This window comes from Pezoporus flaviventris, unplaced genomic scaffold (genome assembly GCF_033815535.1).
Source record: "Pezoporus flaviventris isolate CSIRO_AGI_PZ_B2104156 unplaced genomic scaffold, CSIRO_AGI_Pfla_v1 ptg000008l, whole genome shotgun sequence".
In the NCBI taxonomy this organism is placed as follows: domain Eukaryota; kingdom Metazoa; phylum Chordata; class Aves; order Psittaciformes; family Psittacidae; genus Pezoporus; species Pezoporus flaviventris.
This window is the reverse complement of record NW_026892556.1, coordinates 4,361,534-4,385,514: the sequence shown is the minus strand read 5'-3', so window position 1 is coordinate 4,385,514 and position 23,981 is coordinate 4,361,534. Positions and strand designations below refer to the sequence as shown.

At 49.3% G+C, this 23,981-nt stretch overlaps 1 protein-coding gene across 6 annotated transcripts in view; it reads right to left on the bottom strand.

The window, feature by feature from the left end:
- HIVEP3 (HIVEP zinc finger 3) overlaps positions 1-23,981 on the bottom strand; it is a 244,363-nt gene that overhangs the window by 85,609 nt on the left and 134,773 nt on the right. For 4 of the 6 annotated variants that reach the window (XM_061450011.1, XM_061450009.1, XM_061450010.1 and 1 more), the window contains one exon: positions 18,315-18,408. The exons of the other annotated variants lie outside the window; for them this stretch is intronic. The gene's annotated coding sequence lies outside the window, so the exon portion shown is untranslated. The remainder of the gene's footprint in view (positions 1-18,314; positions 18,409-23,981) is intronic. 6 annotated transcript variants of the gene reach the window in all.

The window sequence follows — 23,981 nt, the reverse complement described above, 5'->3', positions numbered from 1 at the left end:
GGGGGGAAAAGGATCTCAGGATCACCACAGATCACAAACTGAACAGGAGCTGAACACAGTCACGTTACTGCAATAAAACCAAACGTCTCGCTGCAATACAGAGGTGAACTTTTCACCAAGGAACTTCTCATTTACGTAGCACAACTGGAGTTCTGATATCGGACACCACATTTCCATAAAGGTCTGGAGAAAGTCCCAGTGCAGGCAGCGAGAATGATCACAGATTGAGAAAGCACAGCCTGGAAAAATCAGTGAAACAAAATCACATTCATCTGGACTAAAGAGTAAAGACAACAGGGAGGCATCAGAATGGTCTTCAAACATATCAACAGGGTCACAGGAGAAACAAATAAACTATCCTCTTGGCTTGTCAAGAGTAGCACTTGATGTCATAGTCCTAAACTGCACCAGGGAACACATGTTAGACACTAGGAAGTTTCCTGACTAAGGGAAGAAGTACATTACAACAGTTGAAGCCCCATCCACCACATGATCCACACAGCAAACCCATCTTTCCCCACTGCTGTCTATGCAGACCAGGTAGGGGAAAGAGTATTATTATGTCAGGATTATGGAGAAGAAAAGGACCTGAAGAGACCAAGTCGTGTGTCAATGCCTACAGAGGATCTGCCACAATAAAAGAAAAGCCCTGTCCAGTGGTGTAATCTCTGCTTAGGGATATATTAAAGTATATTCAGCAGAGGTCTCACTCAGCTATTTGCAGATTCACTGCTTGTGTCAGTACATAATAGGATCTCAGAACAGTTTTACTCTGCCTTCCCACGACATGCAAAACACCCATTAGCAGGTGAAAGACTGCAACAGCAATGCTCACAGCACTAATTTCTCATTAGAAGTAACCTGCCCAGAATACCGATGGGGCTGGAGGGCAGGAGTGTGATGGCTGAGGAGTGAGAGCAAATACTGCTAGCAATTTCCACTGAGTGCAAAAACAGATGTGTAATAAGGTGCTGTCCCAGTCTGGCAGGATGCTGATGCTACAGCGAGGGCTGCAACAGGCACCTCACCTGGGCTGGCAAAGGGTCTCACACCTTCCTTTGAGAGGCACAGGGAGATCGTGGTCCAGGCACAGTCTTCCCTCTGCACTCCCAGTGAACAGGCAGCCTCTGCTATCTGCTGAGATCTTCACCAATGCTCTCAAGAGACCACAGCAGGGCTCACTGAAGCATCGTCAAGCCCTGGCTGCCACCTGGCTATAGACAAGTTAGGAAAACTCAGGGCTAGAACAGGTACTACAGATGCTTTCATCAGAAGTGAATTTTCATTTCAATAGGAAGATAATAATAATAATAATAGTAATAAAAGCAGTAACAGTAAAGAGAGTATTTCAGAAGCAGACAGTGATGCTACCCAGTGCAAAACTGCCCTGGCTTTAGCAGAGTATTACTGCTGTATCACTCCTCTACCACCAAGGCTTCTTCAGAGCATCTCTAATCACAGCAGCTGAAACGCCAGTGGGAGTAAATGCTGGCCTTTCCCCCTTGCTGCTGCATAAACATCTCAACAGATTTCCTTTATGCTGTCTTTGACAAACTGAAGCTCCAGCCTTTACTCCAATTTAGTTCAGGAGCATCTTATGAAATAGGAGGCAGATTTCTGTTGATAAGTAACATCAATCTTAACCGGGGGGGGGGGGGGGGGCATCTGTCCCTTCTCGACTTTGAACAGAGAATACCAGATTAAAAGGGAAAAGGGAGGAGGGTGGAAGCAGCTGTCCAGGCACTTGAGATAAAGCAGCTGTTATCGCCCTCTCCAATGAGGATGTGTGCTCTATCTCCAGGCAATGACTGTGAAAGCAGTTTGAACACAGGTTACAAATTCATATCCCAGCCAAGCTGTGCTCACTAAAGCAGAGGAGGGTCATTGCTCCTGTGACGTTACATTATGGGGTGGTACTATCAGCTACACTGGGCAGCCCACTGCTCCAGCCATCCTCGTCAGGCAGGGAGGGGCCTTGCTGCTTCTCCTTTTTTGTTGTATAAAAGCTTACAAAACCATTTAGATGAAAAATCTCCATTTCAGGTTGAAAACAACTTTGTAAATCACACAACTAGTCTAGCACAGTGACACCTGGCACATCTCCTTTGCAATGACTGTGGACAGGGCTAAGAAAATTGAGGCTGTTCAGCCTGGAGAAGAGAAGCTGCGTGGAGACCTCAGAGCAGCTTCCAGTGTCTGAAGGAGGCTACAAGGATGCTGAAGAAGGGCTCTTCATCAGGGACTGTAGCAATAGGACAAGAGGTGATGGGTTTAAACTTAAACAGGGGAGACTTAGGTGCTGCATCCCAAGCAGACCTGCAGGATAAGAAACAGCTATTTAAATGAGCAACTGAAAGCATCCAGGGTCTTGATTCAGCAGCTGAGAACAGGTACCAGCAAAGCTGCCGATCTCAGGAGGTAACAGCACTGAGGGACTACATTTCTGTAGTGGGTATTTACCCGCTAGGAAGAAGAAAAATCAGATCCACCACTGATGTGCTATTTCACCCTGCTGACAGGAAAGAGCTGGAAACAGCCATTGCTTCTGAGCTTAATTACATCAAATCTTCTGCGGGTGAGGGAAAAGAGTACTTCATGAGCCAAACCCCAAAAAGTTAATATATTATACTGCAGCAAGAACATAGCATCTTCAAAGCTTTCCCTCCCCACACCCTCAAGTGTGAAATCAGAGCTACTTTTTTTTCTCAGTAATGCTTTTTGCTCATTTCCTGCCTGGCCTCATACTCATATAACAATGAATCAGGATTAATTAACATCAATGTCAAGATTAAGATCATGCCTAACCAGGACTTTCTTGTCATCTTCTAGGGAATTAAACTAAAGCCACATCATGACGGGCTGACCACACAGCCAGGCTGGGCTACCTCTGTCGACCCATGGGGAGCTGGTGCTTCCAGGTGAAAGCAGCTTCCCTTTAGCACAGATCTCTTGCTTTGGGGAAACAGACAACCTCCCCAAGCTGGTTCTTTGTTTCCCATGAACCTCTCCTAAACCAACCATCACCATTTATTTTCACATTCCCAGGCAGGAAGCAAGAAGCCATGCAGAAGCCAGCAGCTGTGGTCTGAGGTGATCAAGATACACTTTTAGCATAAGATACTGCAAGTCATAAGCTAGTATAGAAAGGAAAAACAAGTCCAGCAGTCTGTGGTGCTCTGAAATCAGACATGAGTAGCTGAGAAGAAAACTTCCCTAGATTCTCCTCCAAATATGCACTTTGGACCTTTATCAGGCTCTATATTCCATGTTTGAGCAACCTCCTCTAGTGGAAGGTGTCCCTGCCTATGCAGGCGGTTGGAACTGGATGAGCTTTCAAGTCCTTTCCTATCCAAACCAGTCTGGGATTCTATGATATTCTCTTAAGGTTGATTACTATCAATTAAGCTATGAACTTCTAGACAGCTTTTTGTATGACGAAGGAGACCAGAAGCTCTTGTCTTTCTCATCTGGGCAATTACTCATCAGGCATGAACTGGTTTGAACAGCAAGTTCAAACCAAGAGTTGCAGCAAAAAGGTGGTACGAAACCACCTCTCCAGCCCACACAATGCAGCAAATAGGTTCAGCATCACCACCACTGTGATGTCTTGATTCAAAGACCCTCAGGAAATCAGCAGCCCCCCCCCCCCTTTCCCAAGTTTTGGATACAAATTATAAACACAATGTTCTTAACAGAACTCTGCTGTCAAGCATGACATAGTGTCTATGGCAGTCTCTACAGCTACTCATTCATCTTTCCTACAGCCCTATCAACAACGTACCAAGAATAACAGAAAAATTATTCACATGGCACATTTCTGGTGCTCCTTGGTTTTATTTTACTTCAGTATTGTAGAAGTTAAAAAGCATGGCCTGTGCCTTTAGAAATCATTAAGAGGAGCAAAGAGAGTCAGAAATACGGGGAAGTGACACTTCTGCAGAGCAAAAGTACTCTGCCAAACTAAGGGAAGTGGAGCGAGGCTATGAACTAAGACTGAACCAAGAGTTCATGGGGCTTAAGTTTAGGATGTAATCAGTTATAGAAAAGAGTGTAAGAAAGCAAACAGAACGCTTTGCAGAACGCTGGCCTCCATCCCTCAGCAGAAACCATCTTCTAGGCTGTTATTTCAGTAAAAAGTAAGATGGCCAAACATATGTCCTAATGACTCAGTAGGATAAAAACCTTTGCTTAATCAGTGCAAAATGAAGAGTTTCATTCTCCAACCTCCAAAATACAAATGCCCAGGCTCCTCCCAAGAGCGAGCAACCAGAAAGATCACACCACTCTTCTCACCCCATCAGCAGCGAGGGGAGAGATGACACCTCCTGCAGTTCCCTGCAGTGGTCTGTGGGCTCACACTGAGGTCCACAGCAGGAGCCAGAATCTTCGGAGGGTTGTAAGGCCTGATAAAGCTACCCTGCAACAAGATGAGCTCCAACCGAAGCGCATCACCGCACTGCACGTACTGAAATGCCACAGTATTCTCATGTCCCCGGCCTTGAAGCTCCCACAGATGAGCAATTTCTATGCTACCACTCACTTCCTTCAACCTTTTCATCCAAAGGACAACACAAAAGCGTAACCTTGAGCACAGCACCCAAGACTAATTGTGATTTCTCAATTCCACTCATGGCACAGACTCAGTTTGTGGGGGGGGGTTGCCCTTATGGGAGAGGGAAAATAACAGCAGCAATTCTCTTCCGTGCACAAAAGTTCTGCTCTCCTTTTGCTGGATGACACACCAAAGAACCACAACTGCACAGCCCAAAGGAGGCAAACGGCTGATGCAAATGGAAAACAATGCAGCAAAAGGAAGCAATTCTGTAAGGCGATCACTTTGTTCTTTCAGGGGTTTTTTGGGGTACCTTCCTTCCATAGAAAGTTTCCATTACAGTTATTTAAATGAAACGCGTATTTTTGTCCTCAAACCCATAAGGTTACATAGCAGGAGGCCTGCTGAAAATCAGTATAACAATACATAGAATTGTGCACAGGTCCAGGTTCTTTGGTCAGAAACATAGAGGAAACACAAGGAATGCCCCAAGACAATTAGTGAGTTACCTGGAAAGGCTTCAAGATATCATTTGGTGAAGTCACTGCAGATGTTTTGGGGGTTGCAAAACTGCAAGCATGTGAAAAGCAAGAATCCAAAGGTACCTGCACAAGCCCATACACCTTCATGGGATGGGGCAAAATGGGGAAAGGGAAGAGCTGAATGAACATTTGGAAATCCCTCCACTAAGAGTCATCTCATCACTTGAAACATTGCAAGGCTGGAGAAACAACCTCACACTACTGGGTTGGAAACGCTTTTACCAGGATGCAGATTCTCATTTTCTCCATATGGGGCTCCAGCAGCATTTCCTCAGACATGAAGGAAAACACCACCACAAAGAGGGGTGAAGCCTGGGTAAGAGCTTCAAACCTAAGTCTACACCTCCAAGTGATTTTCACTATGAGGGTGCTGAGGCGCTGGCACAGGGTGCCCAGAGAAGCTGTGGCTGCCCCATCCCTGGCAGTGTTCAAGGCCAGGTTGGATAGGGCTTGGAGCAACTTGGTCTGTTGGATGAGCTTTAAGACCCCTTCCAACCCAAACCACTCTGTGAGTCTATGATTTTGGGATGTCTATGCCTTCCTCCAAGCCTACGGAGGGCTGAATATTCAAGCAGCTTTTGCTTCCTGGCACTGTGCAGCAATGCAGTGGCATGAACACAGCACATAAAAGACCATTTCTGCAGAAGATTTACAATCCACCTATAAACCCTCAAAAGGGGTTAAATAACATGCGTTTCTTGTGGGAAAATGACTCACAGGAAGGATGGCAACAATGCACTGCTATAAAATATTAAACATAATCGGTCTCTCTGCCCTGGACTGAAAGAGTAGAAACCAAGGGAAGCGGACCTGTGTTTTTCTCCTGGCTCTCAAAGTCACTAATGGCCCAGTGGGTCTGTGAGCAGATGTCAGCAGCGTACTGCAGGCACCGCAACTTACTTGCTGCAAATTATTGCCTGGCATTTAATTAACATTTGATGGTGGCGATTCCCATCAGCTTCTCCCCTCAGCACCGAACGGAACAGTCTGCAAAGTGGATCTTTGGGAGCAAATGAGCCCAGCTCATCAATAACGTACTGGAGCCCCAAAAGAGGAAAAGAAAGTGTGTGGTAAGAGGGTTCAGTGATCTGACGCAGGGGCCCCACGGTGCTGTTCCCGGCACTGATGCCTGCTCTGAACCAGCCTGAAGCTGGCTGTGGGGTGAGCCCAGCGCATGAATTGTGTTTTAATGCTTGGACTCATGAAGGGTCATGCAGCATCCCTTCAGGAATGGAGGATGGAAGAACCAGACTCAACAGTTCACTTGTCCAACTTGGGAGGAAAGCACTTTTACTACAAAAAGCTCTTCATGTGCTGTTTCATTTCCCGCATCATGGAACAATCCCATGTTCCATGTGGCAGGATCTGTCCACATAATGAAGGCTCCTTAATAATTTGTGCCTTTTTTTTACCCCAAAACAATGAATGGCTTGCACCCATCATAGCAGTGGGAGGCATCAGGGAGCTGGATGGACTGACATACCCACTGCTTGTAGTGGATGAAGCAGAGGGACTGGGTCTTCTCAATCCCAGTCTGCTGCTGCATGCACTCCACCATAGTTTGCAGAGTTTCAGCTAGGGTCTGGATGGAAGCAGAAGACCCATCTTTTCTCCTGTCCTGCACATTTTCCCAGTGGCCTCAATAAAATCCAGTAACTAAAAGCACAAGTTTAGGAGACTCCACAGTTCTGGGGCTTACACACAAGCTCCCAACTCTCCCGGAGATTCTGGAAAGGAGCAGGTGTGCAGAGGTCCCACAAGTGCTGCGGGCAGTAAAGGAAGAAGAAAATCCCATGAGTATCATGAGATATCTCCTGAGTCACGGACCCAGCGATCCCGAATCCACGAGCAAAACAATACAGCCAAGGAAGGAAACAGTCACATCCACAAAAGCTGATGCTTGACAGCACCAGATTATCCCAAACCTTAGTGACCTTTTACTAGTTGAGACCACCCTTAATCCTTCCAAAAAGACGGGGGAAAGCTAAAAAGCAAGACAAAGCATCCTCAGTTGCTTGTGTGCTTAGAAAAACTGCCCTCCTGATACCTGCAGACATCTGCTGGGAGCCCTGAGGCACAAGACCCAAGGAAAGCAGAGTTTTCATGTGACATGAGATGCTAAATACAACAATGCAACCCCTCTCTGTCCACAGCCAGAGGAAATAGAGGCTTACACGCACACCAGCTCCAGGGCCAGGATGGATTAACACTGTCATCTGCCTAACAGCTTGCAGTACTGGGGAAACACAGCTCTTAAATAAAGGCTTAAGACTCAGGGTCTCTGAAGACCTGAAGTACCCAGGGGCAAGGTAGATATTAGCTCCTCTCCCGAGTCTCAGAGGTTAGCACAGGCACTCCGGGCTGCTCTAAACAAAGCTGCGAACCTCCCTCCTAAAGGTATCTGCTGATGCTTTACCTCCCTGTGCAACTGCTCTGGAAAGTCAGGGGAGACAGAGCTGGAATGATGGATGCAAAATTAAAAGCTCAATAAATAATTAATTGCTGAGGTCATCAAATTGTACGGATCTGTCCATCTCACTCCCTGCTCTCCTGTTAATCAGAGGAGGCTCTGTTTCAATGGTGGGAGAAGCGGTCCTGGAAGAGCCATCATTTCTGCACACCGCTGCCATGAAGCTCGTACTGGGTGCTATACAAATCAATAGCCATAAATCATTCGCTGAAGGCTGTGAGGACTTTCAGAGTGTTAAGCAAACAGAATGCCTCCAGAGATCCCAAAATAAAGTGAGAGGCGACTTTGAGTAAATTATTCAGGTAATTATTAAAATGCAAAACATCAAATATGTATAGCATAGACAAAACCGCCCTTCCTCTTTCCGGTAGCAGCCTCTCCACAAATGCCAATGAAAAGGAGCACTCTGAAGCACCACAAATAAAATATATGGCAGACATGAAAGCTGGTGAACCCACCTCACCTCCTGGCCGTTATAATAACCCTTTGTTTTCCTCCTGTCCATGAGCTATCTCCCTGTGATGCGAAGCTCCCTGAAGCTGGGACCACGCAGCCAGCTTGCCCAATACCTGCAATTTCTGGTATGTGATGGAGATATTCTGATTATGGACAAGTGATTAATGATACTGAACAAGAACCTCCAGAACGACAGACGTTTATCCCATGGGAGATGTGTTGCAAAGCTTGTTGCATCCTCCAGAGACAGGCTGCTGAGCAAGGTGAACTGATGTGATGGAGCATGTCAGGTCCTTGTGCCTCGAGAAGCAGCAAGGGCATAATCCAACCTCTGAACTGGGTTAGCTCAGCTCCTTGACAAGGAATAATGATACCCCCAGTATGTGAAGCACAGAGGAGAAATAAGGGGTTTATTCCTACATCAGAGAAGGAATTGGGGAAATTCAACCATTCAAACTGTAATTTAGTGAGGGTTAATAGTTGATGATTGCACAGAATGCCAGTTCTCCACAACCTCATGCAAGCACTCAGGACCAGTCTGCGCTGTGCTGCACCTATAAAATGAGTTTTTAAAGTTCCCCAGAAGCTCCTTCCCAATTCGTGAACAGTGTTGGCCCCACATCCATATAGAAATGTCATGTTATCTGGGAGGAATGCCATGCCAAGCACAGCCCATGCGTATCACTCTGGTACTAATACATTACAGGAAGAGAAGACAGCCCAGCACTGGTGGGGAGCTGCAGCAGTCGGATGAACATCCTCACTGCTCCCTTTGGACATGGGATGACAACAGCCTGGGGTGCACAGGCTGCATGGCATGGGAACAGCACACTCCAGCTGCACAAGGTCCTCTCCCTGCAGTAATTGACTGTATGCCTCTCTCCCCAGATCATACAATCCCAGCCTGGTTTGGGTAGGAAGGGGCCTTAAAGCCCATCCATTTCCAACCCCCTGCCCCAGAGCTGGATCAGGACTGCAGGGGGGGGGGCCCAGAGTGCAGCAGAGGGGCAGGATCCCCTCCCTGAGCTGCTGCTCACGCTCTGGGGGTGCAGCCCAGCACATGGGGGGGGGTTCTGGGTTCAAGCACTCACTGAAGCAGGGTCATGGGGAGCTTCTCCTCACCCAACACCCCCTGCATGTCAGCTGCACCTCACTGCACACGAAGCTGTGGCACAGAAACTCCAGTCTTTGTGGAGCAGCTCCTATCTGGGGGTGGCTCCTCCAGCAGCAGCAGGTCCAGGGGCTCTCCCACCACACTTCCCACCCTGTGCATACTGCACAGGAGATGCTCCCATATCTGGGCACCACGGCACATCATTATCCCAAATCCAGCCTCAGCCACGTGGTGAAGCCATGCCCATCTACTCTAACAGAGCCATTTGTTGCCACAATGGAGCAGGACACCCGTAAATAGGTCTAAAACCCCCTATCACCATATACATTCATCTGTAACTTCTCATATTTCTCTAAGATCATCTTCAGATTTCTTTCCTCTTCATAATAAAAGCTAACGGATGTTATTTTTTTTTCCTGAAGCACCATCATACAACACAGCACCAGAATTCAAGCACCAAAATTCCCCTTTTCCAGTATCCTGGGTGCTCTTCTCTGCCATTTCACTTCAGCTGTTTCTCAACTCCATCAGAAACACAGCCAAGGAAAATCTCCTAAATACACTGTTCCCAATTAAAGTGAGCCCTTATGAAACCAGTATCACAGCCACTTGCTTAATATATTTCTCCCTTGAAGAACTGCACAGTGTTTCCTTGATGAACCCCCAAGCATAACAGTTTCCACAGTGATTACAGAAAAAGCAGCAGCGCCAGAAATAACACCGTTCAATGGAAAACATCCCCTGCGCCTGCTCTCACACATGCACACACCCAGAGCGCAAACGGGCTCATTGGCACTGGGGACGGGTCCTCCCCGTGACAGCCCGAGCACCAAGTGGCCACCACGGTGCAAATGCAAGCAGAGATGGAAATGGAATCAAAACATCACTTTTTAAGTGTTGGACATGGGCAGGTACCTTCTACACAGAGGCACGCACCAGCATACCCTTGAATAGAGATGGAAACCAGGCTATCCCAATGCCACATTCCAAAAGCAGCTTTCTTGAGTACAAGATGCAAATCATTTTACTCAGCAAGGGGGGACAGAATGACCCCTCCAGGTGCTCTGTCCTGTCCTGTGAAAGGCAATCCGAGTTCTGCCACCCACCTGGTGCAAAAGCAGGAAAGTACCAAGCACTGGAGCTTCTCTACATCACACCCCCCCGCTTCAACACTCACGTTCATTCAGTTATCTGAGGTCTGAGGCATGCAAAGCTGCAGTTCCCATTCACATGAAACTCTGGGTGTGTTTTCTGGGGGCTCCCACGCTGCTCTCCCCACTCGGGCTGTGGGAAGCCTGCTCTCAGTATGTGGGCAGATGGAGGCTGTGGCCATCTCCACTGCTGCTGGGACTGGACTGACATGGAATCATAGAATCCCAGCCTGGTTTGGGTTGGAAGGGACCTTAAAGCTCCTCCAGCTCCAACCCCTGCCACGGGCAGGGACCCCTTCCACTAGAGCAGCTTGCTCCAAGCCCCTGTGTCCAACCTGGCCTTGAGCACTGCCAGGGATGGGGCAGCCACAGCTTCTCTGGGCACCCTGTGCCAGTGCCCACTGCTCTAGTGGAAGGTGTCCTTGCCCATGGGATTGGAACTGGATGATCTTTAAGGTCCCTTCAAACTCAAACCATGCTGTGATGCTATGATTCCACATGACCAAATTACTGTTCACTCAGGAAGGTATCGCTCCAAGATGGACAAAATGGGTTCAGAAAGAAAAAAACCCAAATAAAAACTAGCCACCAGTGTCCAGCTTAGAGTCTTTCCTGACAAGTTTTGTGCTTGACATGACTGACACATCCACAACCAGAAGGCTCCCAGGACCAGCAAGAGACAACCCTGACTGCCAGCAGAGATTTCCAGCTGAGAAGAAGTGGGATTGGAGGCTTTCTGTTCTATTCCCAGACTTCATTTCTGCCTTTACACCTGTTTACTTAGAAAGATTTAACTGCTGGTTTAACATTTTGGCAATCCATTTCCAGGCTTCAGAATAAGATTGAATTCTGATGAATGCAAATACGAACACAAAGTATTTGCTCACTTTGCAGCAAATCCCCATAGGTGGAAGACAGATCAAAACACAAAGGCAGCAGACCATGTCTATGGCAATGAGTTACAGGCAGGAGTGAAAAGCAGCTACATTCCATGGAGAACAGAAGGCAACCAAGTCCTCATCTGGGACTTTCCCTTAACTTCTTTAAAGACCTAAACCCTGCATAATGCATAATAAAACCAACACTGCAGGCGTTTTCTTCAGCACAGAGCTGCCTTAGGGTTATGAAAAAGTCCTTCACTTTGGCAGCAATGGTTTCAGCCTTCCTCACTCGCCTGAATGCAAACGGCGCCATTCAGAGCAGGTTTGCAAAAGCAGCAACGGTTTGGCTTTAATAAATGCTCCTTGAATTAAAAGGATTACCTTCGTAATGGTACAAACCACAGCAGTAAACTCATTAGACACCGAGTCATTACCGTAGGATGCTATCAGATGTGAAGATCCAGCCCGTGCTGCTGGCAGCTCTACTTGTATGATGTGAGGAAGATCTTAGGTGAGTCTTGGGTCTCTTTTACCCATTTGGGCAGCTTTCTGAGTGGCTGCTGGGCCATGGGTGCTCAAAAGCAATCACTTCCCCAGCCTAGAGCGCTCATGAACCCTAACAGCACATCTTTACCATAGTATGTTTGCAGAGGTATTTGTAGCCATTCATTCTAGTATAGAATATTATCTAAAATAGTATCAATGTACCTTTATTTAGCATTTTTCACAGTGGTGGAAAGAACTCGGTGGTGTTTTACAAGCTGCTGCGGAGGGAGTGTGGCAATGCTCCTGGGAGGGAGGGAGGGAGGGTATTTTTAACCCCATTTTACAGAAGTGGGAACTGAGGCACGCACTTTTCCACAGAAGGACATTGGCCAGAAACACTTGCAGGATAGCATCCAGCAGAGCTCCTCACTTCCAGAAGAAGCCTACGCTTATTCCAGGCTACAGTGGTCACCCTGCTGTGTCCCAGCCAGTTTCCTCATGTAAACAGTGGTGAAATAAGAGGGAAGAGTGGTTTATCTTTAGGTTTTGTTAATTTTAGCCTGAGAAAGTCATGAAGGAAATACCTGAGCGCTACGGGCAAGTTTGGGGCAGGCAGTTAAACACCCAGCTCAACTTCCAGCTCTGAAAAGCTTCACATTCTTCTGCAGGTATCTATAACTCTATTTTTGCACTGGGTTCTAGCCTGACCTCTCCTTGCACTGTTCTGTTCCAAAGTCAAGCACTCCAAGTCCTCAAAATGAAGGCATTTTTCTTTCAAACATGACCAAAACTGCATTTTCCCTTAAAAATGTGCAAAGACCCAACGCATTTCTGGTGGGTGCAAATACGCACAGGAACGCTTTGTCTTGCCCCTACCAGCCCTGACATTCCCCGCAACAGAAACCTCCCCTTTCAGACCAGCACTCCAGATGGGATGCCAAGAGATCTCAAATTGGAGTAATCCCTTAGCTGCTTTCGCATGTACAAACAATAACTGCTGTGAAGAGCTCTTCTAAGGAGAGCTGCTCCACAAACACCACACAATACTCATCATCCCCTCAAGGAACAGCCATCACCTCTCCATCCTTCCTCACACCCAGCCAGCTCATCACCCTTAACTTGTTCCTCGGCAGCTCATATAACCCGGTGTGCCTGTGCTGCCTCCATAGGAGTTTATCAGATTTACTCCCCTGTGGCAATAGGGTGGCAACTGCAAACCAGCCCGTTACAGAGTCACAGCACATCCCAGTGCTTTCCAAAACACGTGAACGTACTGGAACTTTGTTATTTTTCATTTCTATTCAACTCATTTGAGCCCCACCTCCAGTTTTCCTAGAGCTTTACATTAGTAAATCTCCCCAGAAGGCAACAAACCCCCCAAAAAACTGAATAAAGGGCAGGAAAGAACACAGGAAACCCGTAGGCAGCTATTTAAAGAGTAAGTGATGCCTCATGGAAAACTCTGGAACACTCTGCTGTTAGTGGCAAACCCTCTGCACCGGTCCCAGGTCACTCACTGCATCCCTGCAGTCCTCAGCGCCACAACACTGAATAGCAGGGAATGGGGAGAGCCTTTGCATCCAACACCTTTTCCTGGGCATCTCCAAGCAGCTTGGGGCAGGAGGAACCAGCCAAAAGCCCAGGGTGTTCCTCCTGAACCCCCTGAAAGCTTCTAGAAGCCCCGAGTTTCACAACCTATTTTGTGAACCCCACTATCTAAATAACAACCACACATTCACCTTCACCAGATGAAAGGGATGGAGGCGGCAGATGCAGTGCGACACTGACCTCTATAGCATTAAACCCACAACTTATCTTGTTACTTTTGGGGTGCAGCAGCCCAGCCATAGACTTCTCTAGCTGGCTTTTTACCCCAAGACCTGAATCAGGAATACAAGCAGCTCACAACACCCCTTGGGTCCCTTTGTCATCACTGGCTCAGAGTTTGCTATGATACTGAGGATAGACAGGGGTATCAAGAGAATAATCATACAACTGAGGACAAAGGCCAGTCCATGTATTCCTGGGATTTAAATTCACTAGTAATTCTTATGAAAAGTGATAGAAGGTGGTTATAGAATTAAGAGTTTTGGCTGTTTTGTGCCTTTTGAGTTCTGTGAAGTGATGAACTGCCCTTGAGGAGAGACCACCTAAGCAATGCAGAAGCTGGATTTCAGTCTGGATGTAGGAGCGTGGCAGTAAAGAATCCAGGGAACCAGGTTTGCTGGGAAAAGGGCCAGGCTTAATTTCACTGGATTCTTCTGAGGTTTCCCCTCTACACTGCACCACCAAATGAGGGCTCAGCAAACCCCTCCATGTCCCAGTGCATCTGAGACCAACATTAGCAGAGAAACCCAAATCCTATGTCTGAATTCAGCCGGATCCAGCCAATTTCTGACACACTTCGCCTTTCTGCCTAAAATCTGTAGGTCTAATGGAGAAGCAGAAATAATTGAAACCCCACAGCCTCTCAGGGCTGCAAAGCCTGAATAATGGTTTAATGAGCAGGCGACCCTCCAAAGTCTGAGGAAGGAAGAAGGAAAGGTCTGGATAAGTGGCATGGAAAAGTCAACTTAGGATCTGGAGACTGAGGAGCTGCTGAAACCGAAAACCTCATTTGCATAAGAAAGATTTTCATATCATCAATGTATAATGAAGTTTCCCACCACGCTGAAGATGCTCTGCTCTGAGCTTGTGCCAGTGGCTGACCCCCCTGCTCGCTCCTACAGCCCCGCAAGGCTTTGTGCCTACGCGAGATGGTACACGGGTGTCAAGGCAATGAGGAACAAGCAGTCCGTGCTTACAGCAAGTCCATTTTGGGAAGGTAGGAAAACTTGATCTCACTCATGTTTTCCTCTTAGCTATCCCCGCTCCAAAGTGGCTGAGCGCTTCCAGGAAGAAAAGCGTCCCCAGGATGAATTTTCCGTACAACTGGAAAAACAGAAGGGCTACAAAAACACCATTTAGATGCATTTAAACGGTTTAGATACCGTTCCTCTAAGGGAAAAGGCTTCTCAGAGGATTTCCACGTGGTTAAGGCTCAGGGATGCCTCTGCTCATCTCATTGAGCTCTGACACTGGTTTCCTCACCTTACCCTCCTGCACATGCAATCCCTGTTCACCTTCTCAGAAAGCTCAGAAGAGTGGGCAGTATGGAAGAATCAGTGCTACACGGGCTAGACACAGCCTGGACTTCCTAAGGAGGAGGGGTTGGGCTTGGTTCAGGGCTTTGCGAAGAAAATGAGGCTGTGTAGAGGATAAGGAAGATTTATTGCACATTTACTTTCAGCAAATGTTTTTTGAATGACTGAATAATCCCTTAGTCCCTTGAACACGGGCCCTCCCTGACACACAATGCGTCTTTTGACGCTCATTAAAAGGTTCACCTTATGCAGGCGTGTAATTAGAGCCCGGCAGGATAAAAATCTCCATTCTGATTACTGCACCGATTATAGGCACCGAGATCCCAGCTGACTGTGCAAAGCCGGCCTGGGAAAGCCCATTTTGTTGCATTCAAGTCCTAGCACAGCGGGAGCACTAATCACAACTGTCCTCATGCAAGGTGGTCTCGGCAGAGCCCAGGAGAGGGAGCACCAGTGAGAAACCGGAGCGGATTAACAAACCAAAGGTGGGAAGAATTCAGCAAAGTGTAATGGGCAGGATGGAAAACACAATATCCCTGCATCCCAACTGGCCCTACTGCCTGCCGAGCCCAGCAGAGCTATCAAGATCTACTAACAAGCAGCTTCTTTAAAGTCAGAGGCAATAACGTTGAATGTACATTTTAAATCAATCGCTTTCTTTTCCAGAGGGTTTTGGGGTTTTCCCCCCTCAGTTTGAACCCCCTTGCCGAGAAAGCAACCGCTTTAAAGTGCTTTAGGAACGGCGAGTCTGCTGAAACCCTTCCTGCATTCAACACGTGCAGCCAAATGTGGCCGTAAGTGATGCCGGGAGAGCTCCTCCGAGCTCGGAGCCAGCAGGAACCTCAGTGCGGAGGGGAGCCGGGGGGGGAAAGCCAGCTTTCCTAACGCAGAAGGAGCTACCCGATGGGGCCATGGGACTTCGCCAGTGACGTACGGCAAGGGAGTTCCCAGGAGCCCCTCATTAATGACCTGCCACCCAATCAAGAGGCCGGCGGCGGTGATTTCCCCAGGCGGGATACACTTCCCGGCTCTCTCCGATTCCTGCTCACCCACCCATGTCAGCGCTGCCTTATCCCCGCAGCTTTCTCAACAGCGCTTTTGTTGGGAACTTCAGGATAAATCTGGTTTGCGAGAGCGTTTCTGCAGGGACTCACCCCACCGGATCCCTCAGTAGTCCCCCACATCCGATCACGCTCACACTGCCCCGGCTGAACACTGAGCTATTCTATTGACGGCTATTTTTCAGGAGCAAACTGCAAACATTTCTGAGTTTGCCTCCCCCCCCCCCGCCCCCTTTCCTCCACCCCAGCTGCAAGAACGTGCTTTTGCTCGGTCAGGAAAAGCAAATGAGCAGAGCCTGTGGTCCTGTCTCGCCTTTTTTCTGCCACTTATGAGGGCAAGGGGTGAAGGAACCTTGTCCCTTGTGCACTACGGAAGCTCCAAGAGGGACGTACGCGTTTCTGAAACATGATGTCTGACACAGAGAAATATGCAGTGCCCATTGTGTGTTAGGGTACAGTGATAAGTCCCTTTCCTTCTTGCTGCAAGAGCTCCCTAGGAGAGGAGAGGGCTCCTCAAAGGCATTTCTCAGGGGCTGCAACAGCACTTTGCATGCTGAATGTGCCCCAGAGGACACAAAGCCCAGACCTGCCACATGCAGTTTGGTGGCAACACATTTCATCAGCTAATCCACCAGTAACTTCTCAAAGCCTCTTCTGTGACACACAGTTTACACAAGTCCTCGACGCATTTTCTTTTCCATTTCCTTAATAAAGACTGCAGTGAATCTTTCACCAGTCCGAGAAGCCCCATGGCAAGCCTTGGGGGCATGTGGCTTATCTTCTCAGAAGCAAGTCAGGACAGCACACATCAACCCCCATCATCTACACAGTACCTCTGCATCCTCCACTGAAGGTTAATTCTCCAGGGATGAAATAAATCATATTTCTTGCAGCCCTTCAGTTTGACCTGTGTCTAAGAAGGGAGAAGCAGGAAGGGGATGGGGACAATGAGATGCATTACAATGGGCTTTGGAGCCTCTTCATGGAATCATAAATCAGACTGGTTTGTGTTGGAAGGAACCTTGCCACAGGCAGGGACACCTTCCACTAGACCAGGTTGCTCCAAGCCCCCTCCAACCTAGCCTTGAGCATTTCCAGGGATGGGGAAGCCAAGTGAGAACCACAACATCCCACCCCACACAAATCCCACCTATTATCAGGGAAACACTCTGACAGCATTGTGAAAGCTCTCCTACAATAACCAGAAAGAAGTTCCCGAAGCACTGAGAAAAGCATGACAGTCCCCAACAAGCACAAACAGCTTCCTCGAGGAGCCCTGAAGCCAAACGAGTAAGAGAGATGAGAGTTCCGACAAAGGGACTATCAGGACATCCAGACAGCGCAGGTTAAACCTGGCTCTGCACGCTGACACCTCATCTTTCAACACCAGGGAAACCAAAAGCCTGTAAGCAACAGGTTATCCTCAAGCAGCGGAGCTGGACTTGGATTCTATTGCTCACACCATAAATCACCATGTCAGCTGCTCCAGACATTTCCACTTGCCAGAGTGGAACTGGGTAAAAGTGCCTGGTGCTTTCCCGATAGAGGGGATTAGCTACAGAACAAGGAGGAAAAGCGACATAAAACGATGCATGGTGCCTTTTCCCGGAATAATGATCCCCACATTTGCATAGCGCGGCTCAGCGCGTGTCTGCATCTCTGATCACACCTCTGGGTGCATCCAAAGCGTTATTCATTTCCATCGAGGAGGATTAAGAAGCTTAAATTGTTAGCGCCCATTTACTCAGACTTAATGCATTTTTAAAGCTGCCTCATTATATGCTGATGTGCAGGTGCTCAGCAGCGAGAGACACTTGAAAAGGATGAAGCACACAGAGGGTCAGCCCCAGGTACAGGAGGAGTCTTCCTCCTTCCCTGCATCCAACCCCTCTGGCTTCCTTGCAGCAGCCCAGCAGGTAATTTGGGCTCTGGATTGGGAAAACCAGTTTGCCAGGAGCTCGCCCAGGGAATTCACTCACACTGCTTCTCCCTCACATCACGTGTGGCCCGGGAACAACCCCTCTGCTCCCCGCTTGCCTTCCTGTGCAAGCGATAAGGAGGAAATCCGTCCCAGACAGCCGGACAGAGAGCTCACCCCTGCCCCATGGTGCAGCCAGTCCGAGTCGCCAGCTCGCAGGACGTTAATTAGAGGTGGCCGCCAATTAAGAGCGGAACAGTTCATGCCAGTGCCAGGGCTGCCTGGCGCCGGATCAAGAGAAACAACCCCTCGGTGTTTACACTGCGGAGTAACCCGACATCCCGTAACTCCGCGTTACTCACTGCGGTGACCTCATCCTGTGCCCGCCTGCTACAAGTGCTCGTAATTACACCTCACCGGCTGCTCTTCCCTCTCCACGGCAGATACGAGGAATAATTAATAATGTGTATCTATGGAGTAGAGCTCGTACCCCCCCCTCATCCCCGTCCCGCAACCTGGAAGCAGGACCGGGTCCGTTACCTGCGCTCGCCCCCCGCTCGGCAGCCGCGGCTCTCCCATGGCTCTGCCCGCCGGGCGGTGGGGACCGGGGGCTCCGGGGGGATCTTCTGCCGGGCTGCAACAGAAAAGGTGAGTTTAAAGCTCCTTATTTGGGCAGTGATGTAAAGGGAAGTTGTTCAGCCGGCGCCACCCCCTTTTTCCATTCACTACACATTGTTTCCTGTTGTCAAGCAGCTGCCGGGGCTCTCGGAGCGGACAAGGGAATCCTGCGGCCCCCGGATGCTGCGGGAGGAGCTGCCGGGGCTGCCCGGTCCCCGCAGCCCCAAGCGGGGACGGGGGAACCGAGACTCCGCCGGGCTGGACCGCAGGAGCGGGTCGGAGATGCTCGTGGTCCGCGTCGTTCCCCCCCCCCCCCCACCTCCCAGCGCTTTCCATCACAAAAGCGGCTTCTTGCCTGCAGGAGCCGGTGCCGTTGGAGCCCGGGAGGGAAGGAAGCAGCCCCGGCCCGGCGGAGGGAGCGCGCTGCCGGCACGGTGCTGCCAGCGCGGCTCGCCCGCCCCGCCGCCTCCCTCCCCTCTCCATCCATCCCTCCCTCGCCGCCTTCCTCCACCACATCCTCCTCCTCCTCATCCCCTCCCGCTCTGTCCCGGCAATCCCGCTCCCCCATCTGAGGGGGGGGGGACCTGAGGGCAGCCCGAGCAGCTTCCCTCGAGATTGGGAAGCGGAAGGGGGGCTGCAACCGGGGAAGGGGGGGTCAGAGGGACCCGTCCGCTTCCGCCCGCTGCTGCGGCAGGGAGAGGAGGGGGAAAGAGGGTCCGGCACCCCCTCGACGGCCCCGATTACCCCAAACGCAGTCAGATTTTTTTTTCTCCTTTTCCTCTTTTTGTCCCTTTTTTCCTTTTGTTTTTCCCCATAAGTTATCACTGCCGTAGCAATCTGCAAGCCTGAGCCCTTGCGCTAAAAGGGAGAAGGACAAAGTCCTCCTTCATTCTGCTGCAGGCAAGGCAAAACGAGCAGGCAGGCGAGATCCCGAGATCCGCAGAGCCCCGTCCCACTTCTCTGGGATGATGGCCTAAGGCTCCCACCGGCATCCCGGCTCTGGGCAGCCTGAGATGAGCTCAGAGGACGGAGTCAGACAACCCCAGGCCAAACAGCTGGGAAGCAGCAGGCTGGGAGGGGGGTAGAAGAAAGCAGAAGTAGCTGTACCCCAGAGCTGGCTTGGCCGAAACTGCATCTCAGCGCTCCTTTTCTAAGGCAGGCAGCACAAAAAAATCCCTGAACACCCTGACCCCTCAGAACCCCCACTATTACCAAGCCGATGTTCCTATCTGACTCCAGACTTTATCAAGTCAGGGTTAGGCCAAAAGAAAAGTCACCTAATGATGAAATAGCAATGATGCGAAGTCTCTGTGATGGAATTACACTGGCAGCCAAATGAGAAACTTCACCGGATGTGCTTTTTGGGGTGAACGTCAACAGAGGTGTCACTTTGCTCAGCAAACAGCACATTGCTCATCAGGAGAATGAATGACTGGGAACCCGCTATCGAAACACCCGCCTGGCCCATCTCCAACCAGCCACAGAGCAAGCTCCACGTCAACTGCATCCCCTGAATGCTTTTGTAATACAAATACCGTGTAACACATGCGCTTCAATTCCCTCAATAGCCCGGTTTCACACCCAATTTCAGCTCCTCTCATTTCAGGCAGGAATGAGCATTGGAGCATGATGTAAAAATGCTCCATAGTTTTATTTGTTTAATTTTGTTCCCAAGCTGCTCCAGGCTCAGCCTGAGTCACTTTGGTGTCAGCAGGTGCAGTTGCTTAAGGTCCTTAAGGAATTGTACGGATGCAGTCAGACACTGGATACGCTAACTGGCCCGCAAGGACTCTCAACCAGTGCATGTGGAATGGCCTCTACCCTCCCAAACCTCACTTGATAAACACTGAAATTGGGTGTATTCCCCCCTCGAGCCAGCTCTCACATCGAACTGGCTGCAATTACTGAGCTGCTCCATCCCAGACGCTGGGTTCCAGCCCCAGCTGCACATCCCGTTTGCTGCTGGCCATGGAGAGCAGATCGCATCCAGAGCTCTGCACAGCCCAGCTCTGGTGGGCCAGGAGCAGTAAAAGCAGGTTTGTCACCTCAAGGCCAGCTAACACAACCCACACTGCCCAGGGGACTGTGGCAATAGAAGGGACTGCATACGGCAAGCATCCAACTTGAGGGTATGGACAGACGTGTAATAGATGAAGTAGAGCTCATAGTAGCATGGACAGAAACACAGGGACCCCTAATCAGAAGCAAAAGCAGCCACCAAAGCAATGTCCCATTTACTCCATGTCACAGTGGGTTAAAATCAGCTACATCTCAGTTACTGCATAAGTCTCAGATCTTTCAGGTCCCTTCCAACCCAAACCAACCTAGGATTTCATCAGCAGCTTCATGATGGTTCTGATTTCACTAGGCCAGACAGATCATCTCCTCCTGACGTCCACCGTCTTCCTTCCTTCCTTCTGTGCACAGGGATGAACTGAGAGCTGTGAGAAGGACTTACTGAAGTATCATCTCCCAGCCTGGAGTGACTGTGAGAGGCTTCAGCACTTCTGTTATGATAAATTCTCTCTTCCTTGGAAGACACAGCCCCAGGAATTCAGGAAAACACTGGCAAAGTGCTAACATTGCTTTAAGAGTGCACCACAGAACATCAAACACGGGCACATTCAGGGTTTGAATGATTTTAACCAGCCTCCTTTACTGTGCTCATCCCATCAAACACCCAAACATCCTTTTCACAATCGTGGAGGTTGAGCTCTGTGCTCCAACACCCAAAAAGGTCCAGGTATTTTTCCCCCTGAGCACAAACACCACCATTCAGGGCAACCAACACAAAGGTGTTTGCCTGGTCCTGGTGGCTTTTCCTGGGTGGAAGAGCGTGGTTTTGCTTGGATGGGAAAAGGAAGGACCAGGCTCCCCTGAGACTCCTCTTCCCACCGCAGGGTCAGGAACACAGAGGGTTAAGTTCAGGCCGTGACCAGCAGTTTTGTGGATATCCTTTGTTAGAACCCAGCATTTAGTCAGGAAAGGGGCTGTCCTCAGGTCAGGTTTAAACAACCACATCTCATTTAAAGCTCAGCCTCTTTCCCTCCCCTTGGTGTTTAGTCTGGTTACGCTGCCTTCACCCCACTCCTGTTCACCTCAGCGTGGCCCAGGGTGTGCACAAATTACCCGCTGCCTGAAAAACCTCTTTGAATCTGTTCCCACTTCTCTGGTTTTGGGCTCTATTGCTTTTTCCACCACCCCTGCTGCTGTGGAGGAGTTCCCAGCGCTGTGCTCCTCCTCGGAGCACCCTTGGTGCTCTATTTGCTCTGTGCTCTTCCAGCTGGTCCCTAACTCGCTCTTCTCTTCCCTGCTGCTAAAATGCATTAAGAGAAGCCAAAAGCATGGTCAGGACTTTGAGCTTTTCCATATCCGTGACTGTTCGAGCTGCTGTTTGAGTAACTCACTGGGAAAGGAGGTTCCCCCAAAGAACCCCTTTGCTACAGTGTGGGAATCAGAACCCCAGCCTGGTTTGGGTTGGAAGGGACCTTAAAGCTCACCCAGCTCCAACCCCTGCCACGGGCAGGGACACCTTCCACTAGAGCAGCTTGCTCCAAGCCCCTGTGTCCAACCTGGCCTTGAACACTGCCAGGGATGGGGCAGCCACAGCTTCTCTGGGCACCCTGTGCCAGCGCCTCAGCACCCTCACAGGGAAGAGCTTCTGCCTAAGAGCTCATCTCAGTCTCCCCTCAGGCAGGTTAAAGCCATTCCCCTTGGCCTGTCCCTACAGCCCCTTGTTCAAAGCCCCTCTCCAGGTTTCCTGGAGCCCCTTTAGGTATAAGAAAGCAAAGGAACCAGGGATTTTCACATGAGTTCTCACAGATTTGCTGTGCAGTTATCAACAGGTCACTTCACCTGTCTGGGGACCTACAAATGCTGTTGTGTATTTAGTTTTTATTAAAGCCCCTATGCCCAGCTATGGGCAATCACACTCCTGACTGAATAGGAGACAGGGAACACGGTTTTCATGTCATCCTTTCCCCTTGGGAAAGCTACAGTAGCCAAAACCAGTGAATCAAACACATTTCAGACACATTTAACAACCTTTTACAACCTGAACTGTAAATCCCTAAAAGCGAAATAAGATCTTCAGAAGTTTTAGGTCACTCAGCACCACTGGCAAGCCCTGAGCCTCCCCTGCTTTTAGAAATCCCACCAGGCACCTTTCCTGGGGTGAGATTATTTGGAAGACTGACCCCAGGAAGCCCATATCCCTTCTTTTGCCATCCCGTCACCAAACCCCCATTGAAGGGCAGCACTGGTTTGGCTTCAGTTCCTCCCTCTCACGCCCTGTCGTAGCTCTGCTCTCCCCAGCTTGCTTCCATCCTGGACATCAGGCACTGCAGGAGCTCTGTGTCTCACTTTCCACATCTGCAAAACGGGAATAACAACGTTCCTTAACGCAAAAGGTCCCTGTGCTTGTTAAACATTTCAAAAGCATGTGGGAGAATATTCAATTATGCCCCCCCCCAAAAAAAATCACTGCAAAGTTTCATTATTATTCCAACACTTCCATTAAAGACACATGTCCTTGTAAGTAACAGGCATGAGGAATCATTATGCTAATTTTAGACAGAGCATCTGCTCAATGTTAAATCTGAAACTTTGTCTCGAAGAAATCATAAAAATGCTTTTTTCTGCAGAATTGACATTTGTCAAACAATATGTTGCGAATGGAAAGCGCAGCCAGCCATGAGTAATCCGAGCGAGCACATGTATTCCACCACGGGGAAAAGCGCTCGGGGAGGGACGCTGCTGCATTTTGGCATGGCAGGAATTAATGAGTAAAGCAACCAGGCTGACGTGCTTCCTGCCTCCAAACCATCCCTGCCAGCTCCGGACCGTGGCACAGACCCTCGCCTTGGAGCTCTGTGATCTCTGGCTGCCTGTGCCCTTTCCTTCTGCCTTCATTCCCAGCATCCAGGGGTTACCTGACCTACCAGCTCCCCCCCCGCCCAGGCACTGCTCAGCATCTCCCTGGGAGAAGGTCAGCTAGAAACCTGGGACTTCTCCCTTCACCACAAGTGTTCCTATGGAGATCGAATGGCCTTAAGCTATGCTTACTGTGCTGGACCAAACAACATCCATTTCTTCAAGCACCATCTTACCCTATTTTAACATGTTTGCACAAGCACATGAGCAGCTTCCCACTCACCTACCCCAGTTCTGCAGCGTACCAGGAGACAGGAAACAGCATCTTCAGAATTTGGGGGTTCTACAGAGCTTTGGGGGTTGGAACTAGATGATCTTAAGGTCCTTTCCAACCCTCACTGTTCCATGATTCCATCAGCCCAAACTCTCTCAGTTGCCAGCCCTGTTTGCACTGGGAGATGAGACACAGTGACTTCCCAGCCCATTTTTTCCCTTCCCTTCTATTTTCCTGGACAACCTTTCTATAAGTTTTAGGCCAGGCATTTCCAGTGTGCCTGGGGAGCCCTGGGGATCAGTGGCAGCTTGAAAGGTTTTTGTGAGCTGTAACTAAGAAAAGCAAATCCAGCCCCTGGAAGCTGGAATTAGCTATGCAAATGATGCACCCCCCTGTAAAAATGTGAGATGTACAAATCAAGGAAAAAGGTTGGAATCCACTGA